The following is a 17,041-nucleotide window of genomic DNA, read 5'->3' as shown; positions in this document are numbered from 1 at the left end:
CACCCTCTTCTTCACCTCTTTTTTACACTGTCCGTTGCTCTGAATAGTTGACCCCAGATATTTTAAAATCATCCACCTTTATGACCTCTACTCTTTGCATCTGTATCTTTCCACCTGCCTTCCTCTCATTCACACACATGTATTCCCTCTTATCTCTGCTGAACTTCAGTCCTCTTCTCTCCAGTGCAAACTTCCACCTCTCCAGGTTCTCTTCCACCTTCTCTCTACTCTCCCTACAGATTACAGTGTCATCTGCAAACATCATGGTCTATGGGACCTAATGTCTGACTTCATCTATCAATCTGTCCATCACCATTGCAAACAGGAAGGGGCTCCCTGATGGAACCCTACCTTCACCTTGAAACCATTTGTCACTCCAACTGCACACCTCACCACCCTCTTACTGTCCTCATACATGTCCTGCATCACCCTTACATACTTTTCAGGCACTCCAGACTTTCTGTCACATCACAATAACAAAGATTTACAGGGTTTACACAGCTAGGAACTTGCATAGTTCCTCTTAGTAGTAAAGAACACAATATAGAGAGCGATTCACACCAGAATATTGCTGAACTGAAAAAGTTTTGTGACGAGGAATGGTTCAAAATTTCTCCTGATTTTTGTGCAGGTCTGATCTGCAACTACAGGAAACATTTGGTTGAGGTTATTGCTGCCAAAAGAGGGTCAACCAGTTTTAAACGCAAAGGTTCACATACTTTTTCCACCCTGCGTTGTGAATGTTAACATGTTGTTTTCAATAAAACCATGCAAACATATAATTTTTGTGTGGTATTAGTTTAAGCAGACTGTGTTTATCTATTTTTGTGCCTTAGATGATCTTAGAAGATCAGAACACATTTAATGAACAATTTATGCAGAAATCCAAGTAATCCCAATTCAATTCAAACCGAATCACACAGAATAATAAAAACAAGTGTGTATGCTACAGCTAGTTGGCAGCAGACAGACACACCATTTATATTTTGGATACAGTGCCAATTCTAGTGAATATTACATTTGATATATTTAAAAAATCAATAGAATTTAAACCGAATTACACAGAACAATAAAAACAAGTGTGTATGATACAGTTAGGTGGCAGCAAACACACACATGCTTTATATTTATGATACACTGCCAATTCTACATATTATTAAATTTTATATATTTTAAAATTCAATAGCTTTTAAACTCAATCCTGACATTTCCTGACACCTAGCTGTATCATACACACTTATTTTTAGTGTTCTGTGTGATTCAGTTTAAATTCTATTGATTTTTTAAATATATAAAATGTAATAATCACTAGAATTGGCACTGTATCCAAAATATAAATGGTGTGCGTGTCTGCTGCCACCTAGCTGTGACATACACAGTTGCTGAAATGCTATTGAATTTGTGAATATATAAAATATAATAAAAAATTTGAGCATTTTGCATAATATTAATGGGTGTGCAATTTTCCTCATGACTCAAAGTATACATCCCCGTTATTCTGATGTGTATGAACCCTAAGGATATGGAGCTATTGGTGTTTTTTTTTTCTTAAAGCCATCTATTCTTATGTGGGAACATTAATAGGCAGTTTTATGCACTGAAGTGATTTGGAGGTAAATAAATGAGTGTGTACAGATGTAGAGGTGGTCTAGAAGTACATGCATTTTATTCTGACAGGAAAAGTGCGCTTAGTTTTTCGGTATTAACGCTAAAAGGGCGTTGCGCAAATTTCACCCAAACAGTAAAAGGAAGGGTGTGCGTCACTCTCTGTGGTCGTACTGTCCTGATTATGTAAGTATCTGCTGGCTACCATCCTCCGTTCAGAAGTTATTAGAGCCGAAAAGTCGAATATCAAAAATGAAACTAACTTTACCGTGGTAAAAACCATGTGGATATTTTTAACTCAGATCAGAACCTGAAAAGCACAATTCAGATCATATATTTTACCATATGTACACATATCCCGAGACTACAGCTGTGTTTATACTGTATATCTACATTTTAATATTTAATATAAACAGAATTACTTACCGAACGGGAAAGAGAGCACGCAGCACCGAACGGGATAGAGAGCACGCAGCGCGCGCACTTACTCCAGCAGCATCTTTTACTTTCGATTTTAAATGATGACGTGCGCGCGCCCACCAGAGGGATCCTCCGAGACACTCTCAAAATCTTACACCACATCTGTGTAGGAAGAACATAAAGACATTAATATCAAACAGTAAACAAATATCTAACAGTATAGACTTTCTATAGGAGCAAAATCACCAACTATTCTAAAAGGAGACAGTAAATAACTAGAATGAACTGATTTACATTATAAAACACATTCAGCACTGAGCTGCGCCTCACAATGTTCACTTACGCCCTGTGATCCCTCTGTTGATGATCGGTGATCACTGTTAGAACCTTTCAAGTGTTTTTATCCCATTTCTTACTTTACAATAAAATAAAAGCTAGTGGTGTTAATAAAAATAGATTGTTGTATCACTTGTTCTTCCTAATAATGGCAAATGATAAAGGAATGAATGTTAGATTGGCAGATGAATTATAATTATATTAGTGTTGACAATATCTTTAAAGAATAATTACTATTGTGTGATAAACTCAAAATGCTGCAATTTCCATATATTTTGTGGGAGGAAGACAGTGATAATAGTGTAGTGCATTAGTGCTTTAGGACAGACATGAGCAGCAGTATGTGTGTGTGTCATATAGAGCAGGAGAGAGAGCTTATGAGTGTAAGATTAAAATCATATTTTAGCATAAATAAACAGTTTTTACCTTCTGAACTGGACTGTACCAATGTTATGTTTAAATTACAGGAAGTGATGTAGGAAGTAGATTTTCTAATAACACAAATGTTCTGATATATATATATATATTTGTACACATAAACCAACCTGTACAGCACCCAATCAAGGATAACTTTCCAGTCTACGCCTGCTGATAAATAAAAACTAGTGCTATCAAGCAATTTAAAAAATATTTAGATTAACTCGATGCCCTGTAATAATTGATCTAAATTAATCTCATTCCTCATTTTTTGCTAAGAAAGTATGTTAAATTGTACCATTCACATTCATTTTAGCTGAAGACAAAATTAAAAAAAATGAATAAATTAATGAATAAATGGCATAGACTAAAGATTTTACATATTTTTATTTTATATGTTTACCTTATCAGCATCTTTAGACCAAAATAAAACCTAAATGACACAACAGATAAGAAAAGACACATTTTACATTAACAGATGAAATATGTTATTATTGTTGCAATAATTAATTAATTAATCGATTCTGACTTAACTCTCAAATAAACTTATTTTTACTTTCTTTTTTATTGAGCTAAACTGCAGATTAGGCGAGGTTTAATATGATATATTAGCCAGATAATATACAAGCACTGTCTCTGCTGCTCCATGCTATTTACACACTGAGTGTGGTGTGTGCAGCATTCACTGCTCGCATCTGTACTGCACGTCCTATTTAAAAAAAACACTGTGTTCTGTGTTAAAACAGCTTCACACTGCACAGATTTATGCATTGGAACACAGAATCTTCTTGCTAAAAGTTTACTTAGTATAGTCCAAATAATATAAAAAATATATAAATTGTTATTTAAGTAAACATTTTTTAACAAATCATTTAATCTGGACTTTTATTATGAATGCCAGTCTAATAACAGATGGATGGCACTGTGCTGGATAGATTTGGAGGTTCTGGGGTTTCACAAACATGCATTCTGAAGAGCAGACTTTGTGAGTTCTCTGTTCTTAAAGTAAAACACGGTTCCCACTCACCACCTGATTGTTATCTCATAGATTAAAAACAACTGACTCTAATTTCCCCTTCAAACTCACTGCTAACTGCAAGGTTCACATACTTTCCCCCCTTACAATAATGTAATATTGGATCATTTTCCTCAATAAATAAATGATAAATTATGTTTGTCCAGTTTTTTTTTATTGGCCTCTCTTTATCTACTTTCAGATTTTCAAGTAAAAAAATCTGTTGATATTTATGCAGAAATATAGAACATTATTTCAAGCACCACTGTATCTCATCTAAATCCATGATCTCCACATCCTAAGCACATCTGCAGCATTTCCACACACTAGTCTTTCCACATACTTAATCTCCTGTAAACATTCAAAGTCAACATTACTTTTGCTGTAGAACTGACCCAGTCCAAGTCCAGTCTCCCCCTGTGAGTCCCCAGTCTATTGCTTTAACTCTAGACCTTTGAGCCGTTTTAATTTTAAGAACTATTGTTGAGTAACTATTGTATATTATTTTAGCTATAGTAAAGCATTGATGAACACTATGGCAGCAGCATTAACTGGTTTCACCATATACTATGATACAAAAATGCATGAATGATGAAGGCCATATAAAGTTTGGGGGTCTGTAGTGACTAAAGTTGGAGAGCTCTGTGCACTATGCTCCTGCTGATCCGATCTGTTATTTTCTGCTGACAGAACAAGATTGTTTTGTTCCCAGTCACTTCCAGTTTGTTATAATATCACTGACATTTGGCTGTGGAATAATTACTAGTGAGGACATTTCACAACTAGACTTGTTGCAGAGCGACCCATTCTTTTACTAATGCATGCCGAGGTGTTTGGTTTTATACATCCACCTGTGGCCATGGAGGTTATTGGAACCTAAGTTCAATGAATTGGATGGGCGAGCGAATACTTTTGGCAATATATTGCATATCTTGCAGTTCAGAAGAGCTCCTAGATATGTATTTAAGATCATCTGGTGTCACTACAGGCATCTGCCAGCACACCACACCCCGAGCCCCAGAGCAGCTGGCAGGAGTAGCTGGTCCTGTGACCATAACCAGAGAAGGTGAGAAAGTGAGAAAGTGTAAGCTTTAACTAAAGCATGGCTGAAAAGTACATCAGAAATAATCTTCTTCATCTGCAGTGAATGTTTTTTTTTCAGTGAAATTAATGCGCACACTAAGTTGATTTGATAAAAAGTAAGTTACAAATTACTTTTTATGCTTTTAGTGATGTTTACACAGTTTTACTGAACATTTTCACTGGAGGATATTGGTTTGTAACATGGCACGTGTACAGAGTGTTTTAGTTCCTTTTATTTACTGCATGTGATGACTGTGAAGACTTGTTAATGCTTGGGATAATTGTGAAATTGGAATATATAGATGCAGTGTAGTAAAACTCGTTAGTGAACCACTGTCCATATTTACATTCATAATTAAATCAGTTCCTGCAGTCCAGATCTGGAATTGATTTATAGAGCCTGTAATAAATGATAAATCAGGGATTAAACTTGGCTCAAAAGTGTAGGGTGGCTGAACTGGATACTGATTCTGCAGATTTTTAGAAAAACAGACCAGGGAACTCTCCAGCTGACATCATGTAGCAGCTCAGCTTCAGCACAACACAGCTATTCACATTCTGTTTCAAGAAGAACTGCAGAACCTAATTACTTACTTAATTACTCACTATGATACTACAGACGCACTGTAATAGTGGAGATTAAAACTGTATAAAATTATACACTCACACCCCAATACTGCCACCTGTTTCTGTTCTTCCATTCAGATAATATACCTTTTGTACATTTTTTCACACCATTTTCATTACAGCGAAAACATTAATTGCAGAATTAAGCGATTTCAAGCGATTTGTCATGATAAAATCATGTCTGTTCTTAAGTACACCATTAATTTACTTAAACAGACTCACCAAAGTTGATACTTCATCAGGATTGAACTGTTCAACTCCAGCTGAAAAGCTCTGTTTATTATGTGTTATACTAACCAATAAATCAATAAAACCAGAGTGAACCGCTCAGGCCAGCATTATATCCTCAATGGATAAAGAAGATAAAATGCAGAAAAATGGTGTAAAATCGCATGACATTGTCAGCATGGAGAGAACCGGCAGGTGTAGGTCATATTCAGGGAAAAAGCACTGTCATCGCTGCACCCTTTGCACCAAGAGCCACAGGATTTTTTGGCTCAACCCAGCATGATACCAAGTCCAAGTACATAAAGTGATCTTGCCCACACACCAAATGCTGAACGGTGAGAACATGAAAATATGCATTTTCTTCAAATGACTAATCTAATGTCAGCTGTGTTAATGCAATTGGTGAGCTAGATTATAAGACAAACAAGCTAAAGTGAAGGATTTGTTACAAATTATTTTAATATTTTATAGTAAAGTCTGCAAATTAAGGTCTGAAAAAAGCATGGAATTTTAAAATTTCAAATGTGTAAGAACCCTGCACATACAATATTGTTTAGTATAAATTACAGACAGCTTGTACACAACACACACACACACACCCATTAAACACAGCAAATATAAAACAATCACAGTTTATTTACTGAATTTACCACTAAAAGGGCTATTATTACACTATATGTCCAAAGGTTTATCCCTTCTAATTTGCTAGTATTAACCCACGCCCTGATGGAATATGATAGAAAGAGGCTGAAGCCCCCCCGCTATGAGAGGTAAAGAAGAAAAAGAAGGTGGAAGATGGGGAGGAGGTGGGTGCCAAGTTGTGCCACACGCAGGAGGAGAGGAAGTGGGGGTTTAAATAGGGCTAGTGGGTGGAGTAATGGGCGTGGATTATCTCATAAAATTTAGTTATAAATAACTAGAGTGGAATTGCCAATAGAATAGGTCTCTCTAGAACCTTCTGGCACAATGCTTAATTCTTACAGCAATGTTCCAGAATCTAGCAGAGACCCTTTCCTGGAGAGTAGAGACAACTACTCCAACAAAAGCAGGATAAACTCTTAATACCCTTCATTTCAGAAGAAACCGTGTATGAGCAGGTGTCCCATTACTTTTGTCCATATAGTGTAATGGAGTGAAGGAAATAATTATTTGATCCCTTGCTGATTTTGTAAGTTTGCCCACAGACTATAATTTAAAGGGTAGGATAATTTTAACAGCAAGATATATAATATCAAACATAAAATCCAGAAAATCATATTGTATAAATGATACATATTTATTTGCATTTTGCAGACAGACATAAGTATTTGATCCCCTACCAATCATTAAGAGTTCTGGCTCCTACGGACCAGTTAGACACTCCTAATCAACTCGTTACCTGCATTAAAAAAGGCGGCCTTAAATTCTCCCCTGTATAAAAGACTCCTGTCCACAAACTTAATTATTCAGTCAGACTCTAACCTCTACAACATGGGCCAGAGCTTTCTAAGGATGTCAGGGAGAAGATCATAGACCTGCACAAGGTTGGCTACAAAACAAAAGTAGGATGCTGGATAAAAAGGAGACAACTGTTGGGGCAATAATAAAAAAATTAAGAAATCAAAATGACTATCAAAATCTCACCTCGTGGGGTATCCTTAATCATGAGGAAGGTGAGAGATCAGCCTAAAACTACACGGGGGGAACTTGTTAATGATCTCACGCACGCACGTACACACACACACACACACACACACAGACCCGCAGTTTAGTTTTATTAGTCCAAAGCACCTTATTCCAGAATGGAGCTGGCTTGCTCAAATGTGCTTTAGCATACCTCAAGTGACTCTGTTTGTGGCGTGTGCTCAGAAAAGGCTTCTTCAGCATTACTCTTCCATTCAGCCTCTCCTTGTGCAAAGTGCACTGAATAGTTAAAATATGCACAATGACTCCATCTTCAGTAACATGATGTGTTTGTCTGTTATATTATATATTTTACTGAAATTGCTGATTCGAGCTACCAATGATTTGTAAAGGAAAATGATCAGGGAAGCCCAAACGTTTTCATATCATTGAATATTAACAATACTGTCACTGTTTAAATTAAATTAAATTACTCACATGTTAATTTCTGGACAGCTCATATTCAATTTTGATTCAGTGGGTTGTAGATTACAAAAAATACAAACAAATACAGGATTTATGTTCATTTTATTTTGTGCAAATGAGTATAGGCATGTTACAGTGTAGATGTATCTACTCTTTACAGTAGAGTGATACCCACCCCCCTCTAAACAGAGTACCAACAGTACCGTAAATATATACGTATGCCCTCTGTAATCAGAGGTAAATAAAGTAATATGTTTTATAAACTTTGTTAATCTTACAACAGAAAAGGCCATATTTTAGAGATCTATAGGTGAGCCGACAACCTTGCTCCGCGAAGCTTGATTTAGGGCATGTCAGTGTGACTTTGATATTGTGAAGATGCGAAAAATATGCCGGTCAAAAGGAATGTACTATCTCTCTTAATTAATCATGGATGTGTTTTGGGCATAACATGAAATAATAAACCAATCAGCATGTCACTGGCCATTTTCTGTAAGAGCCAGGTGCACCCTGGCCTGGACTTTGGCGTATTGGTATTTTAACAGCGTGCCGCTTCTGTGCTTCTCAACAGAGAAAACTGACCTGCTTATTTACAGAGTGAAGGTAATTTACAGGAACAACAATGTTATTTTGCACTGCAAGTATGAGCACACACTGCCTTTCTACACACAGAAACACAAATGTCTATTCTTTAAAAAAAACAAGGCCAGTTACGAAAAGCTGTGACCAGAGAAGCATGTGAAACAGAAGCTACAGATCAATTAATAAAACGGTTTGAAACACTACAGCAGCAGTAAAACTGTATTAAACTGTGTGTGTGTGTGTGTGTGTGTGTGTGTGTGTGTGTGTGTGTGTGTGTGTGTGTGTGTGTGTGTGTGTGAAGTCTACTCCACTCTCCTCAGAAAACAGGAGAGAGAACAGAACAGCGCTACTGGATAAAAGTAACATTTCTGCTTAAATACTTTCAGCGTAATGCAACAGGCAATACCGAGGGAGGCAAAAAGGATTAAGATTATGTTTTATCATCATGGTTTATCAAATACTTCATCATACTATAAGTTGATGACAAAATTACGGTGACAGGTTTAGTTTGTACCCAACAACCATTTCACTTCTTTAGGGAGTGAGACATCTGAAACCTCCTCAAAACATCCTCAAACTCCAGCTGATTTATCTGTTGCTGTTTTAGCTAACACTGCAGCTGCTTTCATATCTTTCTTTCTCAAATGTGCCTCTATATTCTCTTTCCATTGTTTCTGACCCTAGTTCATCCCATCTCTGCTTTCTCTCTTCTTGCTCTTGGAGGAATGTTCTCTCCGTTTCCTCTCCCATACTCTCCATCGCTTGTCTGTGCTCTTCATCTGTCTGTTTTTTCTTCTTTTCTTTGAGGAATATTTTCTGTCTCTCCATTTCCTCTCCCATTCTCTCAAATTCCTCTCTCATTCTCTCCACTGCTTGTCTGTGCTCTTCATCTGTCTGTACTTTCTTCTTCTGTTTGAGTAATGTGGTCTCCAAAAGTCTCATTTCTTTCTCCTTTTTCTCTCTCATCATTCTTTCCTCTTGGTCCCTTCTCCATCTTGTTGCATCTTCAAACATCTTATCAAAGTAGCAACTGTTCCTCTCCACCATTCTGTCTATCTTCTCCAGAAGTTCAGTGACCTGCTGTCTGTTCCTCAGGTCTTTATTATTAAACATGTGATACCTCCCCTCACACTGTTCCACCAGCCCGCTGAGAGACTTTCTCCTTTTAATCACATTATCTACACTCTCTCCCTCTACCCAGTCTCCCCAAGTGAAGAGAATGATGGTGAATGTTCTCATCTTTTCTCCAAATATCTGCTTTACTTTATCAAACACTTCCTTCTCCTGCTGTGTGAATTTGACATCAATAGGATGAACGTAAAGGAAGGTGTGAGGTCCTGGACTGGACAGACAAATACTCCTGCCTATCTCTACAGCCAGATCATCAGCAGACATTTCTGGATAGTTTAATCCTGGAGTGTCCACCACACACACACTCCTCCCTGCTACCACTGCCTCCTCCACCACACACTGTCCTACATTGTAGTTCAATGTGGATCTTTTTTCTCCCAGGATGGTGTTTACTGCAGCACTCTTGCCTCCTCCACTCCTCCCAAGCAGAACAAATCTTCTCTCAGCAGGATCTTTCTCTGGGTAAGGAAGACTCATCTCTGGAGCTGAAGGTGAATAAAGACAGAGGAAGCTCACGTTACATTCATATGTTTACACACTGAAATGGTTGTCTGTTGCTTCCAATGTGAAATCATTTTTAAGTGATTGATACCATTAATATAATTTGATTTTATCAATCTAATGCTGATCATTCTTAAAAAGAACTCAAACACTGAAATGAGCCAGGTGCACTCTGACCTGAACTTTGGCACATTGGTATTGTAACAGCGTGCTGCTTCTGCGCTTCTCAGCAGAGAAAACTGACCTGCTCATTTATGCTGTGAAGGTAATTTACAGGAACAGCAATGTTATTTCGCACTGCATGTGTGTACATGCAGGCTCATAGTTTTATCCAACAAGATTCAAAAGATGGATCCGATGGATCCGCTCATGACGGCAGTAAGAGAAAACCCTGGTTTAACGCATTTAATAAAACATCCCATCCCAAAAAAACAAAACATGGTTATAATAAATGTCTTTTGTTCTTATGAAGTTAATAAAGGTGAGGCTAAACAGAATACCCAGCCTCTTTGTTTTTTCCATGTACCGAACTCTGGGGTTTACACCGAGGTGTGAACCAAACCGTGAGTTTTCTGTACCCCAGTATGTATAGTGATTTATAGCAACATTTATGAAATTAAAGTTGCTAAATATCATTAAATGATATAATGTGTTTATATGCATATGTATATATGACATCATTACATAAATCAGTCAGAGCAGGGGCAGATGCTGTTTGATTTTTTTGGTCCATCTTATACATCTTATTCAATATACACAGTGTACTGAACCAATTAAGATCAATAATAATTTATATTTGCTTACTTCTCAAACGCACGCACCCACATCAACTTATTCTGATAAAACAGGGAAAGCTGAGAAGTGTTGGATGAGCAGCAAGTGACCACTTTATGTCACATCATTTTAGACATTTAGGTTCAAGTTGTGTTAAATAGTATGTTGATAGCATTGAGATTTTGTAAAAGCCCTCTATGCTGTGGGTAAACGTGTTTTACAAATCACTCCAAAAACAAGCATACCGTATTTTTCGCAGTGTGCCTTATAATCTGCTGCAGTTTATGTATGAGTTTTACCAGTTAGATTTTATGGAGCAGTAAAGCCACTCCGCTGTAGTACAGCGTTATACAGGAGTTTGGGTTTAGTTCTACAGTACCAACACTCAAGCAGCATTAGCATAAGCTACTAACCGTGCTAAGCGCTAGGTTTTTCGCTGTTCGAGGTGAGTATCATCGGCTTGTAGCTTGCTACTAACTCTGGCTAGCAAATCAAATCTAAATAGGTTTTTTTCCCCCTTTACACTTCACAGTTCCCCTCAGTGACAAAGAACACATTATATGCAATAATAAAACATATATAATATAGAAATATAACTTATTACACTATACGTACATTACTGCAGGCTTTAAATTCACAGGTATTAATATGTAAACTATTAATGTTACATATAAACATCATATAAGATGTAAACGCCGACGTGTGTGAGTGAGGAGAGTGTGTGGTGTGTGCAAAGTGGGATTAAATAGTATACAGTTTGTGTTTCGGTCAGATATAGCTTTGAACTGAGGATAAAAAAGGAGCAGACAGACAGGGTTGGGGTGGTTATAAACATGCACAGCTCTGTAGTCTGTTGCTACTCCTCAGTATCAGAGGAGATGCTGGGTTCAGTGATTTTCCTCTGTGAAAGGAGCTATAGTAATTGTAGTAACTGTAGTAGCTGCTCACTTGTTTGAAATAACTCTCTATAACACTAGACATAAGAAAGTGAAAGAAAGCCCCAGCATGAAGCCTCTACGACTTGTTGCCAAAAGTTGCTTTCAAAATGAAAAATGAATGTTTTTTGAACAGTTTCTGCTTTTTTCTGCTGTATTACTTTTGGGTGGAACACAATGCCTGGCATTGCCCTTTTTCTGCCTGCTGGGTTTTGTTTGCTAACTGTGATAACTGTTTTTTAAACTCTTTCCTGAGTGGCAGTAAAGTGAACTTTAAATCTTTACAACATTTTTTTTACTAACATTCTTACCTCTTGAATAGCTCTGGATCTTTTGCTCCAGTGTTAGCGATAGTTCATTCTTGTATCTTTTAAGCTGCGTCTCAACCTGTCCATTCAGGAACATCTGTGGTGTGTAAAGATCTCAATTATTCTCCATCAGCAGCTGCTGAACTCTCTCTATTAACTCAGACACATCTGGAACAGAGCCAAAGATATAACATCCTCCTCTGCAGGTTTCAGTGAAAGTCCTCGTATCTTTATCTAACTCCGCCCCCTCCTGCTGGATCTCTGTAGGGATGATAGTTATGGTGTGATGGGTGAACCTGGAGCTAAATGTGTTCTGGATCTTCTCCAGTTCTCCTTTATCTTCATCAGTGAGACGTCCCTCAGCAAGGACGAGGAGAAAAGCCTGAACTCCAGTATCACAGAGAGAGACACAGCGGAGGGACTCCCGCATCACTTCCTCCTCTGAGAGCTGAGAGCTGTAGAGAGCTGGAAGCTCCACCAGGGTGATCAGACGTCCACATACTTCTGCCTCCCTCCTCACACACACTGATCTAGAGTCTGCACTGAACTCTGATCTCTGATCCAGGATCAGATCTGATACAGAGGACTTTACTGATCCATCACTCCCACACACAACCAGGTTTATCTTCTGAAGTTCAGACGGACTGACTGACACTGAAACACATAAAGTATAGAATTACTGACATTTACAGAACTTCATTTCAACAGTCTCTCATTAGGGTGAATATATATTAATACAATTTTAAATGTAGGTATTGTGATGGTATACACTAAAACAAATCTTTGGTTAGGAGTTATAGTTTGTGAGTCAGTAATGGAACAGAGCCACATTTGATGGAAAAAGTAAAACCTCCTATAAATTTGATTTATGTATCTGTCTATAAAATAAAGGTTATGAATCTGGTACAGTGATGGCAGCTTACCCATAATGCTGCTGCTGCTGCTGCTGCTGGACATCGTTCTGATTTCTTACAGAATTATGGGTAATTGTGTTTTTTAGATCCTCTGGTTCCTGCTGAACACAATTAAAGATCTGCAGTTAGGACTTCACACTCCTCTGTAACACTGTGTGTCCTTGGTCTACCTTTCATCTGTAATTGGTGGATTTTGTCCATGGTTGGTATGAATCTGATCAATCAGAAACCTGTCATTCTTCATCTACACAGATTTCTCTCCTAAAATTATTTATTTGGGGGAGTAAAGCGCTTCAGTTTATTTGTAATAAGCCTAAACAGCGCTACACTGAGAAACTCTGAGACTTCCAGATCGATATATATTTCTGGAAAAAATGAATAAGAGACCACTTAAAAACTATGCTTTTTTAAAATTATTTCACCAAATTTAAAACCTCATAATCAAGAGGAAGATGGATGATCACAAGCCATTAAACCAAGTTAAACTGCTTGAATTCTTGTACCAGGAGTGGCATAAAGTTATCCAAAAGCAGTGTGTAAGACTGGTGGAGGAGAACATGCCAAGTTGCATGAAAACTGTGATTAAAAATCCAAATATTGATTTCTGAACTCTTAAAACTTTAGAGATATCAACTTGTTTTCTTTACATTATTTGAGGACTGAAAGCTCTGCATCATTTTGTCATTTCAGACATTTCTCCTTTTCTGTAAATAAATGCTTTAAATGACAACATTTATTTGGAATTTGGGAGAAATGTTGTCCGTGGTTTATAGAATAAAAAAACTTAAACCTATAATTAGCAAAATCAGAGAAACTGAAGAGTTTTCTTATTTTTTTCCATTGCTATATATATATATATATATATATGTATATATATGTATATATATATATATATATATATATATATATATATATATATATATATATATATATATATATATTGTTATATATTGTTCTGTCTGGAAGTGCAGTGTGTTCTCCTCATGTCCTAAACTAAACTGATCATGCTGGATAAACTGGTTCTACTAAATTGCACCCTGTGTACCCTGTGATTTACTGGACCTTTGCCCAGGGGATGCTCCTGCCATGTGTTCAGTGACTCCAGACTGGATCCGGACCCACCATGATCCATACTGATTGAGCTGAGATGATTCAGTACCTCATCCTGAAGGCTGCAGTCTGGACCTAAATCTGGAGAAAGGAGCTGATCTGAGAACAGACTGGCTGAACAGTCTGGCTTTAGCAGGAAGAAAGAATTTCTCCACCTTATTCCCTTACGCACAGAGATCACAACACCCCCACAGCCTGATACACAACCCAGAACACACAATTAATGTAATCATCTATATTATTCTACTGGATATTCAGTGGAATTTAGTCGGAAGTCTGTTCAGGAAACGCAGGGGCCACTCCCAGTTAGTAATTACTGGACTGTAACTGGATCCTAAACAGCTGAAATACTGATTTATCCTCCTCTCTATGATTTAGATTTACACACTCTCATCTAACTCTAGCGCTATAATCTGTTATTGTATTCATATGATAGATAAGGAGTTTAAACTTACCTGAACACAGGTACACAGGTAAACAGGTGAAACTGACGCAGGAGAAAACATCTACTTTCGATTTCGCTCCCTGTTTTACCTACTCTGACCGCCAGGTGGAGCTGTTCACACACACAGTGTACTACAGTTCATTAAACCTCAGGATTAATTAATTTCCACCAAAAAGTAACAAGACCTTCAAACACAGAATTTAATATTCTGAATCAAAAACTGAATATAATAATAATCACTTTTATTCTTCTTTAAATTCTTCAGTGGTTTTATTTTTTATTCAATATTGTGCAAGAATTATATGTTGTTGAAAATCTTTAAAAGCGTGCATAACAGATCTGCACACTCTTGGTATTTTAATCTCAGTGTCTTCATGAGGGAGAGTCACCTGGAATAGTTTTCTCAGCGTCTTGAAGGAGTTCCTGGAGGTGCTGAACAATAGTTGTTGCTTTTCCTCCACGCTGTGAAGCTCCAGCTCATCCCAATTAAACCACTATCTCAGTTCATCAGATTTAGATCAGGATATTGTGGAGGACAAATACTTTCTTACTGTTTACTACATAATTCCATATGTGTCCCTTAACTGTTTTCATGTATTTAATAATAATCTACAATGTGGAAAATAAGTTAAATTCAGAAATAAAGACTAACAATGAATGATGTGTCCAAACTTTTACTGGTACTGTACATCAATAAAATAAAAGCAAACCAAGGAAACACACAAAAGAAATCATTAAATACTTTAGATAAACAATACCAATAATACCAATACAACAAAATAAAATATAAATAATATTATAAGCAGCAATAATTAATGATCTCTAAGATGAAGATGTTAAAGATATCAGATGGCTGTGATGGCTGTAAAACGAGAAGGGTGCTTAAATTCATGTACCTGTTTAATTTGGTTTAAAGAATTATTGAACACTTTCTGTAAATCCTATAAACTTCATTTCACTTCTCAAATATCACTGTGGTCATCTGATATATGATACATTTAACTGAAATTGCTGATTCAAACAACCAATTATTTATAAAGAAAAATTATGAAAATTATCAGGGGTGAACAAACTTTTCCATACTGTAGTGAACATACGAGAGCTTCAGTGATATTTATACGTGCAGTACAGCTGATGGTGTGAAAATCAGGACCACATTTTATTGATTTTATTGTTTTTTATAAATATCTGACGGTGGTGACGAATATGTGGGGCATATTTTAATCAACCACAATATAACAGTAAATATTGTCCAAAACTCACAGTTTGTAGTTTTTAATACATATTACACAATAAACTCTCTTACGTGGTAAATATATTATTTTATTTAATTATTACTTTTAGTTGTTTTTTTATATATAAAGATGAAATGATTATCTCCTATCTGAGAACAACTGATTTTGTAGACAATACATCAGCTTATAATCGTTTAGTTAAAAAATTAAAAATAAACCTATAAAAAAACGTACATTTTCAAGTATCACTCATATGTCACTATGTGTGTGTGTGTGTGTGTGTGTTCACTAATGTGTAAGTGTGTGTTCTCTAATGTGTAAGTGTGTGTTCTCTAATGTGTAAGTGTGTGTTCTCTACAGGAAAGGGTAAAAGTAGAGGGCACATTTCATTCATCTTCAACACAAGTATGGTGAATATGGGTGTTTTGTCTTTAATGGGAGAGTTGTTCTGCTCGTTAAGTAATCTAAAATATCTAAACATTCCTTTATAATTAAGATTTTGCAATTATGGATTGAAAGATTTATTCAAATGAGATCCTGATTTATGTTGTATCTGGTGTGATACAACACAAGCAAACAAAACAGTTCCAGACCAGAAATAGCTTTTCCAGTTTATTTAAATAATCCTCCAGACAATACAGATTTTTATTAGAATGCAATATATAATGAAAAATAAAGAAAAATGAATCAAAACCCAAACAGTCAAGCTTCTGAGTTCTGACTGTGCAAGATAACCAGACTGAACTTCCTGACTTGATTTTGGTTAGAAAGCTATCCGCCCTTCTATTCAGTTACAGGGTTCATTCTGATCTAAGTGCTCTGAAGCTCTCAGACAGTATATCTCAGCCTCCCTCAGTCTAAACTCCTGTCTCTACTGACCGAGACTTTACGCCTTAACTAACAGACCTCATCACCCGCCGTTCCACCAATCACGAGTGAGTGCTGTGCTCTAATATTAAAACATGTGCAATAGGATTCTGTCTGTTAACATACAAAGACAACACTGATAAAACTCACTCATATCTCAGATAGTCCACTAAATACTGATTAAATGCAGTTTTTATAGTCCCAGAAGAGGCTTTGAAGCCTATCTCAGATAAAAGTAAAACACAGCACATATAAAGTTTCACCCATGTTTACATAGAGACACATACAGAGTTTATAGAGATCATAAAGTAAAACTGGATAACATATTGATCATGCTAAATATTGTAGTAACTGTGGATGCTGCAGCATTACTATCCACTAGAGGTCCAGTCTGCTCTATTTAGAAGAAAACCTTCCTGT

The 17,041-nt window shown here is 36.6% G+C and overlaps 3 protein-coding genes across 3 annotated transcripts in view; all 3 read right to left on the bottom strand.

Moving 5' to 3' along the window:
• LOC111197375 (interferon-induced very large GTPase 1-like) overlaps positions 1-17,041 on the bottom strand; it is a 99,258-nt gene that overhangs the window by 35,995 nt on the left and 46,222 nt on the right. The window lies entirely within an intron of this gene.
• Positions 1-17,041, bottom strand: part of LOC103028110 (interferon-induced very large GTPase 1-like) — a 78,100-nt gene that overhangs the window by 36,496 nt on the left and 24,563 nt on the right. The window contains exon 2 of the mRNA XM_049475766.1: positions 2,032-2,187. The gene's annotated coding sequence lies outside the window, so the exon portion shown is untranslated. The remainder of the gene's footprint in view (positions 1-2,031; positions 2,188-17,041) is intronic.
• LOC103037794 (interferon-induced very large GTPase 1-like) overlaps positions 1-17,041 on the bottom strand; it is a 151,607-nt gene that overhangs the window by 123,357 nt on the left and 11,209 nt on the right. The gene's annotated exons all lie outside the window — the stretch shown is intronic.

This window comes from Astyanax mexicanus, chromosome 3 (genome assembly GCF_023375975.1).
Source record: "Astyanax mexicanus isolate ESR-SI-001 chromosome 3, AstMex3_surface, whole genome shotgun sequence".
Taxonomy (NCBI): domain Eukaryota; kingdom Metazoa; phylum Chordata; class Actinopteri; order Characiformes; family Acestrorhamphidae; genus Astyanax; species Astyanax mexicanus.
The sequence above is the reverse complement of the archived record's forward strand: the minus strand, read 5'-3'. Positions and strand labels throughout refer to the sequence as shown.